The sequence below is a fragment of the Ranitomeya variabilis genome, chromosome 7 (assembly GCF_051348905.1).
Source record: "Ranitomeya variabilis isolate aRanVar5 chromosome 7, aRanVar5.hap1, whole genome shotgun sequence".
In the NCBI taxonomy this organism is placed as follows: domain Eukaryota; kingdom Metazoa; phylum Chordata; class Amphibia; order Anura; family Dendrobatidae; genus Ranitomeya; species Ranitomeya variabilis.
The window spans coordinates 215,120,234-215,138,710 of NC_135238.1; the positions used below are offsets into that span (position 1 = coordinate 215,120,234).

The following is an 18,477-nucleotide window of genomic DNA, read 5'->3' on the forward strand; positions in this document are numbered from 1 at the left end:
GATAGTGGGCACAGCGGTTTTTGTTTTCCATAGGGTAACATTGTACTGTACCCTGCACAGCGGGTTTTCCAAATCAGGACCTGAAAAAAAAAGGATCAAAAAAAGGATCGTGTGAACATGGCCTACTGCTGAAAAGTCGTCTGTACAGCAAATAGTGGCCAGTGTGAAAATTGCAGGATATTTTTTTTTTATATATATATATATATATATATATATATATATATATATATATATACTGTAACTAGTGATATGAAAAATTGAAAAATACATTATAAAAATACATTTAACAGTCCATTTTTTTTTTGCATATGATAAAATCATACCATTTTTCATCACTCTGCTGGTCCCAGTTTTCAGGCATTTTTGGTCTAAGTATCCCTTTTTACTATCCAGACTTAAAGGGGTTGTCCACTACTAGGACAACCCTCATTGAACTAAATGTTTGGCCCCTATAAATTAATAAAGTCTATACTCTCCTCCGGTGCCGGCTGAGTTCCTGCTGTGTCTGCACTCCCCGGTCCCCAGCTGTGATGCGGTGTTGTGACACGTGACGCTGGTGACCAATCAGTGTTGGAGTCACTGTCTCCGCCTTCATACAAACCTGAACATGAAGAGGAAGCCAGTGATCAGCTGCAGCCTGGACTTCCTCTTCAGTTTCTCCAAAGGTGGAGACAGTGAGGCCAGCGCTGATTGGGCACCGGGCATCATGTGTCATTCCACCGCATCAAAGCCCCGGGACCGTGAGTGCCGAAACGGCGGGAACAAACGACACCGAAGGGGAGTACAGGCTTTATTATTTTATCGGGGCATGACATTTAGTTTAAGAAGGGGTTGTCCTAGTAGTGGACAACCCCTTTAAAGGGAATTTGTGACCTGGTTTTTACTGGGCTGCAGTTTTGATTAAAAAAATGTTTTATATGCAGTAGATCTAGCAGTTCTCTGAATGCTGAGTCCCATATAACCCCGCCCCACCACATATTGACAGCTTTTAGTGTACACTGTGCATAGGCAGAAAGCTCCCAGTGAAGGGGCGGGGTCAGACAGAGCTCATGAATATGGAGGACTAAATGGCACAAGACAACTAGTCCTCTAGTCATAATCTCCTGCTGATAAAAGGATTTTATCAAAACTACAGCAAGCCACCCAGTAAATGACACATCGCTAGAATCAGGGTCGTCATAATCTCCTGCTGATAAAACTGATTTTATGAAAACTACAGCAAGCCACCCAGTAAATGACACATCGCTAGAATCAGGGTCTCAGACCTCTACATTATCTTGCTTTGGGATTAGGTAGCAAAAACCTGGTGTCAGATTCACTTTGGTATCACCGTAGATCAATTACTGTAGAACCCACAGATTTTGACAGTACAGGATGACCATCGAGTGTACATGGGTGTCCTGTCTCACATTCACTTTCTCAGACATGCAGAAAATAAATAGGGGGGCAGCGGATATGGAGCAGCTCAGGAAGGCAAACATGTTTCATATATATATTTTTTTTTTCATTTTATATTTTTGTGCTTCTCAGCCTCATTAACCAGCAAATTTTCCACTTAAAGCGATTCGCTTATGTGAATTTATTTTTAGAACTACCTGATAAATGACTCACCCAGAGATGAGGAATGACATGGAGTGACTGCTGCCAAGATACTTTTCTACTTTTCCCACTGATAGTTTAGTCATCTGACTGGCTTATAGAGATACCATGCCATGTCCCTTCCACTTTTGGGCTCGGTCTGTTGAGGGGGCATCTTCGAGGAAATCTTCAGAGAGCGGGAGATTCGACCATTCATCCAGGCAACTGGTAGATCTCGAATTGTTCTGGTTGCCTCCCTGATGTTTCGGGAGTGTTTGAAAGCATGCTATTATACTGCGTACAAGATCATAGGGATTCAACAACTACCAAAAAAACCCTCTATGTCATGCTCCCCCATTCAGGGCCAACTAAACAAAAGTAAGATTAGTGCTTCTTTAAAGGGCATAGGTACTTGATGACGTATCCATAAGTTAGTCCATCAGTAGCACCTGGTGCCCCCTGATCAGCTGTCTTTTTCTCCAATGGCGGCCGGGAGTAAACACTGAACGGAGGTGCTGAGCGAAGATCCAAAGTGTAGCGGCCGCTACCGCCTACTACCGTGTAGCTCCTTTTCTTTTGCATAGCAGCTGTACTACGGCGCCCAGCAGCGGCCGCTACACTTTGAATAAATTTGCTCTTGCTGTCAGTACAAAAGTCAGCTGATCTATGGGTACGCTGGGTGTCGGACCCCCACTAATCTGCTATCGATGACCTATCCTGCATATATGTCATTAAATACATATGGCCGATAATCCCCTTATAACAAATTGTAGCGTGTAGTCAAGAAACGTTACCACATGAACACCATCCAGGCTTTTCATCTACAGTTAGAATTACAAACAATGTAATCATTACATATAATAATTGTTTTCATAAAGCAGACTAATTGAGTAAAACGTAAGGAAATAATATAATGCTCCGCTCAGAAGGTTTTCTACTGTAGGAATCCACGCTTCGTAGGAGGTGCAGGTGATCGTTCATATACCAGTGTTGCATAATTAATGCAATTCAGATCATATGAGACACTTGCAAATGAAAGAGCTTTGTTTTCAAAGTCAGTGTGAGCCGTGGCACCCAGGTAAATTAATCGAGGCCCTGGATGGGAGCTTATGGAAATGTGAGCACACATGGGAATGTTTCACTGCGACAGACTGTAAACCATTACGATTTGGGGTATTTCTGCTTGCAAGAATTATCCAAATGTAACTTTTTTTTTTAATGCCGACCATAGACAAAATGATGATATCTATCTGGCCATAAACATCAACCTCAATCACCTTTTAGGCTATGTGCACACGTTGCGGATTTTGCTGCAGATCCGCGGCGGATTTGACGCTGCGGATTCACAGCTGTTTTCTATCCGGTTTACAGTACCATGTAAACCAAATCCACTGTGCCCATGGTGCGGAAAATACCGCATGGAAACGCTGCGTTGTATTTTCTGCAGCATGTCAATTCTTTGTGCGGATTCTGCAGCGGTTTACACCTGCTCCTCAATAGGAATCCGCACAAAACCTGCAGGAAATCTGCGGTAAATCCACAGGTAAAACGCAGTGCGTTTTACCTGCGGATTTTGCAAAACCGGTGCAGAAAAATCCGCACACGATTCCGCAACGTGGGCACATAGCCTTAGCCTATATCTCGATTTGAAGCATACCTGCAAATGTTTGGGGTTTTCTTACAATTTGACCACATAGAGGGGCGTAGTGTTAAGAAGTTGCATTACTTATGTTATAGTGATCCTGAGTTACAGTCTGTATATAGTCCAGACCTGTGCTAACATCATATCAAAGAAAAAAACAATCAGCATCCTTCCAGATTGTAGAATTTCAGTGATGCCACAAGGAGTAAGGCTGCCATCACACTAGCAGTATTTGGTCAGTATTTTACATCAGTATTTGTAAGCCAAAACCAGGAGTGGAACAAATAGAGAAGTATAATAGAAACACCAAATGCTGCAAGTGTGACTGTCCGTGTCAACACTTTTCACCTGATCTGTGACTGAGCTGTGAATGCAGCCGTGGAGTATAACATAGGCTCAGGATTAAGGCTAAGTTCACACTAGTCGTTATTGCAGCGTTTTTGTGATGCTTTTTTTTTATGCAAATGTTCAGCTGTGTTTTACAGTACCAGCAAAGTCTATGAGATTTCAGAAATCTCATGCACACCACTTGGGTTTTTGTCCTCAGTATTTTATGCTTTGCATGAGTTTTTGCACAACGGAGCATGTCACTTCTTTCAGAATTTTTCACCCATTGAAATGAATGGGTGATGAAAAACCGTAGAAAAAAACACACCAAAAATGCAGATATCGGGTTTTGCTGCATTTTTTCGTGTGCCAAAATCTGATTCTATAGAATAGGACTTTTTTTTCAGCACTAAACTTTATCAGCATGCACAAGAGACAAATCTATCATGCCAAAACCGCAGCAAAAAAAAACAAAAACGCACAAATAACGCAAGAAAAAAACAAGGAAAACATGCTTTTTTTTCTGCAGTTTCTTTCCTGCCAAGAGATCAGGCTTCGCTGCAGAAAAAAAAGCTGAAAAAACGCCTAGTGTGAACTTACCCTAATACAAAATAATGCAACGTGTTTGCAAACACACAGCTTTTTACGCAGAATATTTTCATAAATAAACTGTAGAGTAGTGTACAAAAGTGAGAATAGCTATATCTGCCAACCCAAAGTTAAAGACAATGTCCTTAGCTAATAACATGTATGCCACAATGGAAATTTACAGGTCAGGCGGTGTGGCTGCAGGGGAGGTACTGTACTAATTAGGTTTTTTTTTCCTTCGTTTTGCTTTTCTATTGACGACCCTCATTTTTGTGCCATAAATGCAACATAAACAATTGCAATAGCTTCTCAAAACAAAAGAAATAAAAAAAATAAAAATACCATTTTTATAAGTTGACACTATAGTCCTATTACACTTGGATTATTAGACATTATTAGATATTATGGATCACTTTTATTTGCATCAGTTTACAATGTTATTTTTTTTTTTTTAAAACAGCGTAACCCCATGCAGATTTTTGGCATAGATGAATTGAAGCCAACGATGCATAAGTGTTGCCCTCCGTGGCACCATCAGGGTATAACGAGTCGCCGGCTTTGGGTCACTTTGTCTGTTTCGTTGACTGGTGACTGCAATGACAATCTGTTTAGCAATGGACTTGAGCAATGTAGAAACCATAGCGTGCTCTGAATATTCATATCCCCGGCACACACCGCTATCCTACAGTACATCGGAGCATTGCAGCATGGTGCAGGGAGGTCAAAATAATCAGCCTTGTTTTTAAGTTGCCAAGCAGTAGCCGAGAATCTGGAACAAGAAAACATACTGCCGATAGAGAGGCTGGAAATCTCTGTATGATTAGATAATAAAGCAACACTCAATTGTTTAATATTCTCAGTCCCATTAGTTTTATGTTGTATTTTTGGTGAACGCAAGAAAAAAAGAAATACCTTCTAATTCTTCTCTTTATACAGTCATGGCCAAAAGTGTTGGCAACCTTGGAATTGTTCCAGAAAATGAAGAATTTCTCCCAGAAAATTATTACAATTACACATATTTTGTTATACACGTTTATTTCCTTTTAGGATTGCTACTTCTGTTTCACACAAAACCCCCAAAATGGGCAAGACAAAATTGTTGGCACCATCAACCGTCAATCCATCAAGTCGCCTTGGCTGAAGATCGAGCTGAAGGCCATTAAATAATAATAATAATAATTGATTAAAAATGTTAAGTCTATTTCTCTTCTACAGCTTCTGTGCTGCACTGGATATTGGATATTGCTGGCTGCATAATGAGTTAACTGAGGATCGGTCATTGAGCTCACTGTGATGGCCAAAGGATAAACACTGCCCAATTATCATAATTGAGCATTTCTAGGCACAATTCTTTCCCAGTAATCATGCAGTCTAAACAGGCTGCCGATAGCCCATCGAATGAGCAAAATAGCGTAAAAAAGATCATATTTTTCGGCAGCCATCATCTTGTGTAAACAGTGGCAGCCTATGCACATAGACCGATCTATTACAGATGGCTCAGTGCACATCTGAAGAAGGATTAAAGGGATATTCCCATCTACAAGATCCCATACCAATCTGTAGTAGATGTAATAATATTAGCAAATACTTCCAATTCGAAATGTAGTATAGTTCTTTTGATTCACAGTGTTGCTTACCCCATGTGCAGGGCATTGGAGTAGCTTAGGTATCCATGGTTACAACCACTAGCAACTAGCTAAATGTCACTGTAGGAGTAGTTGTAACCATGGATACCTAAGCTACTTCAATGCCCTCCACATGGGGTAAGCAACACTGTGAATCAGAAGAACTATACTACATTTCTAATTGGGGGCATTTGCTAATATTATTACATCTAGTACATAATAGGATAGGATCTTGAAGATGGGAATACCCCTTTAAACTACACCGACTGGCAAAGATTTACCAATTGAGTACCGTAGTTTAACAATGGAAAAATCTGCTGTTGTAAATGCATCTTCTCTCTCTATCAGTCTCTGTTGGGCTCTTCTCATCTGATTTCTAACCACAGACCACATCAAAGTTGAATGTGCAAAGACACAAAGAGCCTGTAAAGGCCGAACAGTGTAGAATGTTTTTATGAACCTGAATTTTAAAAAAATTATTATTAGCCCTTCTACATACTATGTAAATCAATGTCAGAATGGCTTTATAATCCTCTTTGAAAGTTTCTCTGGCTAATATTAAAACGTGCATTTTTATGAATGCTCATTTTAATTTCAGGTTTTTACAGCCATGCCAATATGGAGTTTAAAAGTAAGTACACCGGTCTCATCAAGTCAATGAAATCTGTTTAGTAATGTCCCTCTAAGACAAGGCTTCATCCAAGCCCGTGTCTGCAGCGGCAGGTACTGACATGGCCATCAGGGAATCTACCATTGGCCATAGGCTTTAACGCCAAGTGATCCACCTATTGACATTTTTTTTTTTTTTTAGCAAAATTCAACACTTTTCCTACAGTTTATTTCACAAATTATCACACTAACGTAAAATGATTGCTACTGAACAGACACACAGCATCCTGTGCCATAGGGCAGTTATCCTACTAGCCTGTAGGTGGCGCTGTTGCAGCCGTCATAGCCATGGTAGGTACACGATAGTACATGTGTGAATACTGGCTACACACCATGGTGTATGTGTGTGTGTGTGTGTATATATATATATATATATATATATATATATATATATATATATATATATATATATATATATGTTTTCTGTACATCAGTTCCATGTATTTTCCCTCTACTTCAGGAAAACTCCACTAAACCTACTTTTAATTTAATTTCTCTTTCATCTTTAAAAAAGAAGTGTCGTTAATGTATTTAATTTAACTGGGAAATGTAGAATCACGGACTTTTCTGGGACTCCCTATAGTGTCTTGTTAGGTATTTCAATGCAGACAGTAGTCCCCAGCCAAGCAGATAAAAATAGGCTTTTCAGTGTTCTTCTCCCGGTAGGTTGGGTTATTATCATTTAATCGTTAACTGGGATGTGATCAGACCTCTATGAGATTCCAGATAATTAAGGAGCAAGAATCTTCGAGTTAATACAGCTCAGTGTTTTCTGTTTCTTTGTTTTCTCCTGACTGGTCATGGTGGCCACCATCCCCCATGACTTCCCCCATATATTTCAAGATGTCATTAGTACAACCTCCGTGCTATTCATGGTGGGATTGATTCCTGTTGCCTTTATGTTTTACGCTCATTTATTGTATAATGCTACAGATAAAAGACATAAAAATAAAATAACGCAACGCTTATTAGCTCGTATTTCGTAGAAAGAGTGCAGCCCCCTCTGTGGGGTACTTTACTTTTAGATAAAGATTCACAGCTCAAAAAAGCTAAAACCTAGCTGTCCAAAAAGGAAAGGACTAGGGGTAGATTCATTAAGACTGACATTGCGCTGTCCAGAACTTTAACACTTATATCCTATCCTTAGGATAGGTCATCAATATCTGATCGGTAGGGGTGTGACACCCGGCACCCTCACCCATTTCTGCTGTCGCCGTTGACAGCCAGAACTGCTCAGTTGCGGAGCTGAACAGCCCAGCTCTGTCGACTGTATCGTGGCCGTGACCCCAGTATTTCGTCAACAGAGTTTTGCTGTGCCGCTTTGCAACTGAGCAGTTCCGGCCAATACCGGAGACAGCTGATCGTATCCTAAGAATGTGCTATCAGTGTTAAAGTCCCAGACAACCCCTTTAATGAAGGGCTCGCCTTGTCAGGAATGCTACTCCAGTCAAAGACTGGAGTAGCATTTCTGCCATAAAAAACCACCAACACTTTTTGCAGATTTTTACAAGTGGGCATAAACACAATCTGTCCCGGTTCCTCCCCAGCTCTGCCCATTTTGGCGGAGCTGCTTCAAACGGTCATGAAAATGCCAACAGGTGTACAATTTTTGTATAGATCCATATTTTGCAAAAATAATAGACTTTTCAAACCTTTTGACCCCAGAATAAGCTTTGATGAATTGCCCTCTAAGACATTAGGAATGAGGACAGTGCCTAAAGGCCCATGGCAAGAGGGGGCTCAGCACCCCTTGGTCAATTAAACAGCTCCATAAAGTTGTAACTGTTCCCTAAATTCTTTTTTTGTATATAAAACAAGTGTAATGTGGCTACAGTTCTTTGTAAAGGGGCTCCATGGTAAAAAGGGATCACTGTTTGGCTGCTCCTGCAACAAAAACATAAACAATAATAATAAATAAGTAAAATTTCATACAAAATTATAAGGGGTAAAGTCTCTGAGTGCCAAGTTGGCATAGGGAGACGTATAGGTCATACAATGGGAGTTTGGATAAGAAAATCTACTCTTCAGAGAGGAAGAGGACATGAGTCTAGTGTCAACTTTCAGAAGTAGCAATCTTACAAGTCAATATCAACTCTCGAAAGAGTAGCCTATAAGTCTCTCTACACCGACTTGGCGCTCTACACAAGGAATAAAATTACGAACCCCCCTGTCAGAAGCCTCTCATCCAACCAAACCATTTCTCTTGCTTCGCACTGATGAGGGGTAGATGCCCAGAAATATGTGTCTGCAAATGGAGTTCTTGGTTTGCCTTCTTATCGTAAAGGAGTTATTTTATCGGGATCGAACTTTTAGTTTAAGAACGAGTTGTTCTAGTAGTGGACAACCCCTTTTAAGTCACGTGGCAAGTCTCTTTAAAGGGACGATATTGACTTTTAGGATTGCTACTTCCAATAGATGGCACTAGAGTTCCTGAATACAGGAGTATAAAATAACTTCCTTAGGCTCATCTGGGACCTTCTGAATTTTGCCTAAGGCTGAAATCAGACATATTTATATCACGTTCTGTGTGTGGAATGCAAAGCTCGGACTGGTCAACCCAAACTCGACAACCTTATAGGCATTCATGAGGTTGCCAAGTCAGGTCAGTAGAAATGCGGACAATCCAAGCATTCCTGTTCATACTCCCACAGGGATATACGGATGCGTAATAGCGGGCAATGTGATAACATAGTAAAAGAACTGTAGCTTAAATCCCCATTGTTCCAAGGCTTGTTTGCTGTCCTACAGCAACGTACATAGTCCACATAACGGCCTGTATGGCTGGTGCCAGTAATTGGCTGCAGCGGTCACATGGATAATAATATATGGCACAGGCCAGCTGTAGGACCAGTGGGGACTACTGAAAAAAGGGCATTAGAAAGCCGAGGATTTCAGGTGAGTCATGGTTATGTTATCATGTTATTAGATTGCTTGCAGTTAGGCAATTTTCAAAAAATCACAGAAAACCTCTTCACATCACAAGCAGGCTATGTGCACAGACTTTTTTGAGGCTGTCAATACCAATGACTTTTTTTTAAGTGGAATCCACATCAAGAAACGTTCCTTCTTTAGAGTATGTACACAAACCAGCTAAGTTTTTCAAGAGGTTGAAGCTTCAGGAATCGTCTGGGTTTTTTTCAGAAGTGTTTTTTTTGCACCCCTTTGGTCATTTGCTGAGCGTTTTTTTTTTAACGTTTCTGAATACCAGTGGGTTTTTTGAGTGACACTTATCATTTTGGGGCATTTTAACACAGGTATTTACTGATTACTTTTACTGGCATTTTCCAGACTTTTTTTTTTACTCCATTCAACAATAAAGAAACCGATAACAGCAAAAATTCTGGTAAAACGCTAAAAAAAAAACGCCCCGCCATCTTCTGAGTATTCCCATTGACCTCTATTATAAAGGGTCTGCAGAGCTGAAAATGTGACATGCCATTAGGCATCTTTCAAAACCTGAAACGAGAAAAAAAAGTGTACGAAAGTCTGAACATATGAATAACAAAGTGTTTTTTTTCTATAGAAATGAATAGTAAGCATCTTTTATATATTTTTTTTTTTAGGGATTCTTTTAGGCATTTTTTGGAGCTCCTTAAAAAACTCTGTGTGCACATACCCTAACCGAAACAACCAACCTGCAATGAATAGACAAAACTAACAACGCTCCTCAATAGCCAGCAATAGGTGAGGCTGGAGTACTTCAGGAATCGCTCTTGGTCAAGAGCTGTTGAGTTGTGAGACTGATGTAAAGGGTCAGCAATGTCTCCTTATTTCGAAATGCAGTCAAATCTGACTTTTGTCTCGTTTTGCTACTTAGGTAAAAGACCGGTTTTGCGGACCGTCACAGTCTGTCTGAGTATTTAACAGTTCCAAATTCCAGGCAGGACCGATACTTCTTGTCCTTATGCCTGCTCATGCACAGAATATTTCAATTTGTGATTGTGAACCTTTGATGAATGTTCTAACCATGAAATGAAAAATGATTGATCAAGACACTCGTCGGATCTTGATGCACATTGTTAATTAGGTTAAACCAAAATGACATTATATCAAATATGGCAAAGCTGTATGTTTAGACCCTGAAGACCACGTAGGTCCAGGCTTGGACTGGCCCATAGGGTAACAGGTAAATCCCCCGATGGGCCCCTGTGCAGAAGTAAGCCACTTACCGCCCAACATGAGCAGTAGTTGGCCCAATACAGTGGATTTACTATGCAGCATCTCATCATTCATTCAGCACACTACCTAATTTATTATTATATAGAATCATGGTTACATTTGTGAAAAAGAGTAAAATAATTTTTGTATGTAGCTGAACAGTGGGCCCCCAGAATCAATGCTACTGGTGGGTCCTTGCTACCCCAGTCCAATGATGCATAGGTCTGTATTATAAACCCGCGAGCACTTTGTGTGGCAATATACAGTGCCTCACATTGCTTTTAGAGAATTCCTGGCAGTATGGTGACTCAATGTTTTAACTACATGCCTCTTTATAGCAGTATGGGCATTATGTGGGCATGGATACATTATACTGCCCAAGAGCAATAACGCATCCTTTGTTTTGCTACCAACTACCGAACAATGACCAACTTTTGCAAATATTGTGTATAAATGGCGACATCAACTGTATCCACTTTTTTGTCACCTGCTGCAAAAATGTTTCTCCATTGATAATAATAAGAATAATAATTTTATTTCTATAGCGCCAACATATTTCGCAGCACTGTCCACTGTCTATCACAAATCGGTCCTCCCGGTGGTTGCGGTCAGCGCCGGGGTCCTGGCTTTATATCTAACCAAAGATCACGTCTGCATGAAGTTTGCATGTTCTCCCCGTGTGCATGAGGGTTTACCCTGGGAACTCCAGCTTCTTCTATACAGACATACCGAAAGGGAACGCAGATTGTGAGTGAAGACAATGTTTATAAAACAAAGTAAAATATGTTGACGCTATATAAGCAAATGGGAAGGAAGCGGTAGAAAAGTCCAAACTAAAGAATTACCAGAACGGGGTAGTGTGTAAACCCAGCCATAATGTATTTGAACCAGATCTGTGTAACCCGAGCCGCCCAGGCTTGTCAAATACACAAGAGCAGACAGAAGGCAGAGATATGGGGCTGTAAACACACCCAATTACTAGCTCTTGGCTTGGTCCTGTGTGTGAGTCTACACTCTCTATGCTAGCCATTGTCTCACTGTGTCCTGAATACACCTCCCTGCTGCCAGACCCTATCATATTTATTTTTCCCATTTTTTTTTCTTCTTTTCTTTGCATCTTTTTAATGAAATAAGCCGCTACGATGTATGAAAAGTGCCCACTCCGCCACCTCGCCTGTGTAGCCGAGTTCTGCTGATGTGAGCACTATCCCTCTGCAGCTAATCCTACTGCTCCACCTGCCTTTCAGTCTGTTTACCAGGAAATCAAGATGTGTAAACTGCAGGAAGCACTATTTGACCCTCATCCCACAGTGTCTCATTACAATAATTGCTAATCTCTGAATAAGACAGCCATGTTCTGAGTGAGGGAGACACAGGCAGGGAGATACAAGAAGCGGATTGCATTAAATGCATACTTGTTGTGCAAACAGGCAGATCATTGTCAATGGCTGCTGCTCTCATGCCTTTAATATAACGCTCCCTGAGACATCTGCTGACCTCTGGGGTCAGGAAAAAGCAGGACATAATAATATGTATTCTTCCATCCTTCCTCCCTCACTGAAGACCTCTCTCGCCTTGTTCTGGAGTGCTCAGCCTGCTCAGTAATGGCTACTTCCTGATTAATCCACTGGCCACAGTAAGCACCACAAGAAGTTACATTTTTATTCTCTTTTTTTTCCATAAGGGGAGGAGGGATTTGTGATTGTTTTCTTTTGTTTTCTTTCTTTTTTTGTGCCTTTTGTGATTTAGAATGTTTTTGTTGTAGTTTAAAGGGAACCGGTGTGTTTGAATGTTGTGGAGGAGGAGGACACTTTGTATTTACAGAATGAAAGTTTTCCATTATTCGTGCTACAAAGTTCTATGTATATATATATATATATATATATATATATATATATATATATATATATATATATATATATATATATATATATATTTTGTTTTGTTTATTTTACTTGCTTTTTTTTGTGATGTTTTATCTTGTATTATATGTAGTCACATTACAATTTGGCTTAGTTAAAACCTACAGAATAATCCAGTATTGATTAAAAAAAAAAAAAATAAAAAAAATATTTCAGCTTATGGGACGTTCTCCAAAACGTATACTCTGTTGTAAAAGCCACCCTGCCACATATTGAGGGGTGAGTGTGCGTTCTCTGCTGTGATTCCTCGACAAAAAGATGTTTCCAGCAGGGAACCTCAAATGTTCTCAAATTCTTAAATGGGTAATGTTGCAAAGTGGTTTTAAAAATAAGCTTCACATTTAAAACCCTCTACATTCTCAAAAATCGAGTGATTTTTAATTCTTAAAAAGGTGGACCTAAATTTTCCTTCTAAATCCCTATTTATTTAGTGTCATAATCTAAACTATTTTATAATATACTTGAATTAAAAATTCCTTATCCTTCCCTAACTACACTATCTAACTGCTTTTCTTTTTTTTTTTTTTCTTCACTCCGTTTTTGATGACACGTTGAGATTCCCAGTGCATGCTGGGATACTCAAGCTTAGTGTCATCAGGGGGCAGAGTCTGCGATAACGGCCTCAGCCCCCTCCTTGAAACAAAGCGTAATCAGTGATGCTCGTTTCAGGGGCTGGGCTAGTCCTTACATGATCTGCACAATGACAGTGCGTTCTCTGTTGCTGGCTCAGATCAGTAGTAATGAAGAGGCAGGAGAGTGCGTTGTCAGTAAACCCGGTGTGCAGCGACTAGCACTGCCTGCACAAGTGATGTCATTGGCTCCTGCATTGCAAGTACTCTGACAATGCACTCTGGTGCTTGCTCATTACTGCTGATCTGAGCCATGGAGAGAGTGCGCTGTCATTGTGCACATCATACAGTGCACAGCGTATATGGACTGGCTTAGCTCCAGAAACAAAAGTCATTGATGACGCCTCATTTCTGGGAGGGGAAATAAGCTGTGGCAGTGACCGCTTTTTTTGGGTATCCCAGCATGCACTGGGATTCTCAAACAAAGCGTTTTTTTTTCACGCGGACCGTGTAATCATGTGACCCACATGGAAACATGTCCATTTTTTTTTTTGTGGTAGCACCGATAACAAGCACCAATACAAGTCTATGGGTTCATGAAAAACACATACAGCACACAAATGCCACCCGTGTGCCATACAAAGTATAGGATAAGCTTTGTAATTTCATTTTTTCTTGATCCATACCAGAAAAACACTGATGGCTCACTGATAGAAAATGCTGATGACACCGGTTCCTTGTTTTATACGGACGTGTGAAGGGGGACTACTGCATAGTGAATAATATGGGGCACCATTCTTTGGCTAAATATGCCCTGAAAGTTACTTTAAATAGAAGGTTTGCTATATTGTGTACAAACATCTAGGAAAAAAAATTGAATTTCATTTTTGTTCCCAACATTTTTGGGAATTTTAACAATAGTCCCAAAATCATATTTTTGCCCAATAATTTTATGACCGTGAATTTTGCAGCTCAAGCCAAGAGTTTAACTTTACTCGAAAAATAGCAAGTGATGGAAAGTTCTCTTGTGTAATAACCACAATAAAACAGTTCTCCAAATGTCTCCTCCTGGAACCATGTGAGTGCGGCACATCTAACTCCAGTCACAGTTTAATTTTCATGTTTTGCACAAATTTTGACTTTGAAAGTGTTCAATTCTAAAGGCATCTCTACAACAGCTGGCACTAAGTGATGTCACTGGCTATGAGTTTTTTCATTGGCTACGTTCTCCCACCATAGACTGCGCAGTTAAGTTATCTGCTGCTAACTAATTGTTGCACATTCTTGGCCCCTTTCAGGAATATTATCCCCATCCTTGGACCCCTTCCAGTAATCATGTCCTAATGCTGACCCCTTCCAGTAATCATTCCACCCGACCTGTGCCCTCCCAGTAGCAACTGGGCCAATTCCTGGTATAATGTGCCCCATCCTGGATCCCTTCCAGGTACAATGTCCCCCATCCTGGTTTCCTTCCGTTCTTCTCCAGCACTTTTTTAAAAAGAAACAATTATTTTAACTTTCCCCTGCTCCCATGACATGCGGCGTCCTCTATAGCCAGCGCTGAAGCAGGCAACTGACTTTGGCATCCCAGTATAGGTAGCGCATGACTTCAGTGCTATATGCAACCTGTCATGGGCAAGCCAACATCTGCCGCTGCCCTCTGATTGGCCGGCAGCGTGTATTGCGGTGCAGGGAGGTCTCTGAACCCTGCAGTACATTTCAGTAGAACATGCGTCTGAGGATGCATATCCAGGTGAAATTGTCGTTGGTGGGCCTCCCTATTGAACAGTGGTTGTTGCTTGTCCATGTCCAATACTGGGTCCCCGCTGGGCGCTCTAGTATTAACTTCGGTCAGGGACGTCATGTGAACACTGCGGGAAATCAGTAACTGGTGATTGGCTGAAGCGTTTACATTTTGTCCAAGCAGAAGACAAACTTTTGTCTTTCCCCCGCCCCCAACACTGACTCTGCAGCAGTCCACCCAGTCTTTGCATAAAAATATCCAGTAACTTAGTAAGTCATCACTGCAGCCAATTAATTAGTGGCCTCTGCAGTCATGTGCCAAAGTACTGGCAGCGAGGCTCCCAACACTGAGTGGTGATGCCAGTAGTATGGTGCGGTGCATGAACACTGCAGCAGTAGTGATGTGCTGGATGCTTCTGACCATAGTCCAAGTGGACCACCGGAGTCAGCACTGTATCAGGGGGGGAATAAGGAGGGGAGTATAGTTTATTTTTATGTATCAAAACATTTCCTGTTGGTTTTAAATAAATAAAAGTTGGATAACCCCTTTAATCAGTTTGCGCTCAGTGTGTTGGTCTCATCTCAGGGAGGTTCAGTTGCAATATATTAATAATGGAGCCAAATCCTCCAATATCAATGTAAGTCATGGCTTATTTTATTTTTAGGTAGGAGGAGGTACAATTTAAGTACAGTCATCATATATATGAGTTGTAGCAATTGAAATCGCAGTGTCAGGAGTTCCTTCTCCATTTAATGACATCATTATTCATCCACATAAACACTGTGGACACTGTAACTGCACTGTAAAGCTTCTTCACTTTTATGTTTTTGTTTTTTTTACATATAATAGATTTCCCACTGCAAACGTCTTAAAAGCGATAAAACATGATTCCTTCGGCAGACATTTCACATACGTTCCATATCCTGCTCGGTGCTGTACAAGGCTGGAGTGGATGACGCATAAGACACCATGAGTGGTTGGGGCTCTGTTACAGATTTTGCACTTGAGCCCGGGAAACACAACAGCATTGTATACCGTGTAAACTATTGACTGTTTTTTGGGTGCTCAGCTCAGATCATATTCAGGTCAATGGGAGCTGAGCTACAGTACCCAAGAACGGCCACTACACAGTGTGTGGAGCTGTGCTGTTGCTCCTGTGGATTTCTGATTGTTGTGGTCCCAGCTGACAGCTGATCAGTGGCTGCCACACCGACCTGATATTGACTGTCTGTCCTATGGATAGATCATCAGTATTTTACTCCTGCAAAAAACCTTCAACGTGTATCACCTGTGCTCCTTGACTGGACAGTCCCTTTAAATTTATTCTAAACCTTAAAATAATGCTTTTGGAGAGCTGCAGGTGGGACCTTGGTGGTCCAGTAAGAGCATTAGTGACTAGGCTCTGTTTAGTGCTCCACCGCTGTAGTGCCGTTTGCTGAAAGGATCGATGCTCTGGGCTCTTGTGCTCTGGGGATGTCGTCAGCTACATGATATATATTGGGGTCTTGTCATAAAGTGGTTATGCTCACACTCTCTAATAAGGAGGTGTAAGGCATTGTTGATGTAGAATTGATGGCCACCTGCCAGGTATCAGCAGGTCTCATTTGTGGTCAGCAGGTATCGTGCTCCCATCCTATTAATTAGAATCGCTTGCACGGTATCTGCCGGCCGAGCATGACACCTGTTAAGTGTCCGTCATCATCGCCTCTTACCTCCAATTAAATGCTATTCCTTCATATGGCTAAAAGGCAAATCTTACAACCTAAGGGTTCTTCTGTATTTTTTGTTGCTTAAGTTGAGCATAGAATTGGAGCCCACAGTGCCTTCATATTCTCATATGGTGTCATACCGTACAACAAAATAACCTAGTGTTTTTTTGCGGCACGAGAAAAAGTAACCCAGGTTGTATCATTCAGGATTCCTGAACCTTGTAGACCGTGTAACACTTGCTATGTTGCATAGTGAGTTAAATTTAATATAAAAAGTGTCAAGGTAATCATCAAAGTATCCATAGAAACCTTATCGTGCCATAGACATACAGTACGACAGCTATAAGACTTATGTCCCCAATTTTCCCACGAGTGGCCATTCCCCTGGTGTCGCTAATCTCCTCTGAAGGCTCGCCAACCTATCTAAACCCTTTGTAACCAACCAGTCACCATAGACATAAACGTATCGGTGGACCCTGTGGTCATTGAATAGAAGTGAAGGAAGTAAATAGGTCGCGACAGTAGAAGAGTAGACTGACATGATGACAACTCGAATGGTTATCTCTGTACATCATGGACAGGCAGGGACCACCAGAGTGAGAAATTTGGTTTCTTAAGGATGCTTTGCTTTGGTTCATGAAGGTACAGCTCCTGAGCCTGCACCGTACATGGGGACTCAACATTGGACTTACTATTATGTTTTAGGCCAGGAAGGGGTTTTCCACCTTTTGGAGACCTTTTTTATTACTTAAAGAATCACTCCTATCAATATTTCTCGTCTTAATATATTGCAGGCATCATATTGTATAGCATTTTGTACTTACAATTGCTCATTTTGCCTTTCTACCCAAATAGTTATTCTCTTTTCTCTGCTCTTTCTAGAAACAGAAAGTCTCTTTCCCCTGCATTTATCATTCCCTTCTTCACCTCCTGACCCAGCTGCTCCCTCCTCATCCTGCCAGGGGCTTTTGCAGCGACTCATGAGTTATGCAGGGGAAAATTGACCTCCTATTTCTACATAGAGATCCTAAATCACCACAAGAACGCAGTTATATCCCATAAAAAATCACTTTTATTAATATACCTTTAAAAACAATGTGTAGGCACAAGGGACAAAGGTAGGGGTGGTGGAACACTAAACCACAATACACTGTAAACATAGGGACCTGTGGAACCCCCCATAGCTGGTACACCCAACAGTATTCAGTAGTAATATGATGTCAGACCCCTGAGGAAGGAGCAGTGTTCCTGCTCCGAAACGCGCGGTGGGTCCTGGGCCCCCCAGTTGGTGTACACACCAGGTATGGTATATATATAATTGTGTTTGCACCTATGTAGGTGCTTGATGTCAGGCCTGCCGTATTGTATTTATTATTCTTTCTATTTTTATGGGCTGACATCATATTACTACTGAATACTGTTGGGTGTACCAGCTATGGGGGGTTCCACAGGTCCCTATGTTTACAGTGTATTGTGGTTTAGTGTTCCACCACCCCTACCTTTGTCCCTTGTGCCTACACATTGTTTTTAAAGGTATATTAATAAAAGTGATTTTTTATGGGATATAACTGCGTTCTTGTGGTGATTTAGGATTTCTGTTGCGGCAGTTGTCCCTATTAAAGTCCGTGACATACATATTTAGGAGGGTATATTATTTATATATATTATATATCATCATTTTCCCTATATGCACTATGTATGCTACAACTTTATGCTTTTCTACATAGAGAGTAGAATGATTCACTGGTTGAGTTTTAATCACATGATGTCATAGACCTAATGGATAAGAGAAGAATGAACTGGGTAGGAAGGCAAAATGAGCAATTGTAAGTACACAGTGCCAGATAATATGATGATTGCAGTACAGTATAATAAGAGAATACAAACTTTGATGGGAGGAGTGCTTCTTTAAATGCATGTATTTGGGGCTAAAAATCATTTTCTGC

The 18,477-nt window shown here is 40.9% G+C and overlaps 1 protein-coding gene across 20 annotated transcripts in view; it reads left to right on the plus strand.

The window, feature by feature from the left end:
- The window catches only part of BAZ2B (bromodomain adjacent to zinc finger domain 2B), a 330,703-nt gene that overhangs the window by 151,189 nt on the left and 161,037 nt on the right, over nt 1-18,477 (plus strand). For 2 of the 20 annotated variants that reach the window (XM_077272870.1, XM_077272874.1), the window contains exon 1: nt 11,928-12,223. The exons of 17 other annotated variants lie outside the window; for them this stretch is intronic. The gene's annotated coding sequence lies outside the window, so the exon portion shown is untranslated. Of the gene's footprint in view, nt 1-6,372; nt 6,392-11,927; nt 12,224-18,477 lie in introns of those variants that run through there. One more of the 20 variants, XM_077272871.1, reaches the window with a different exon arrangement.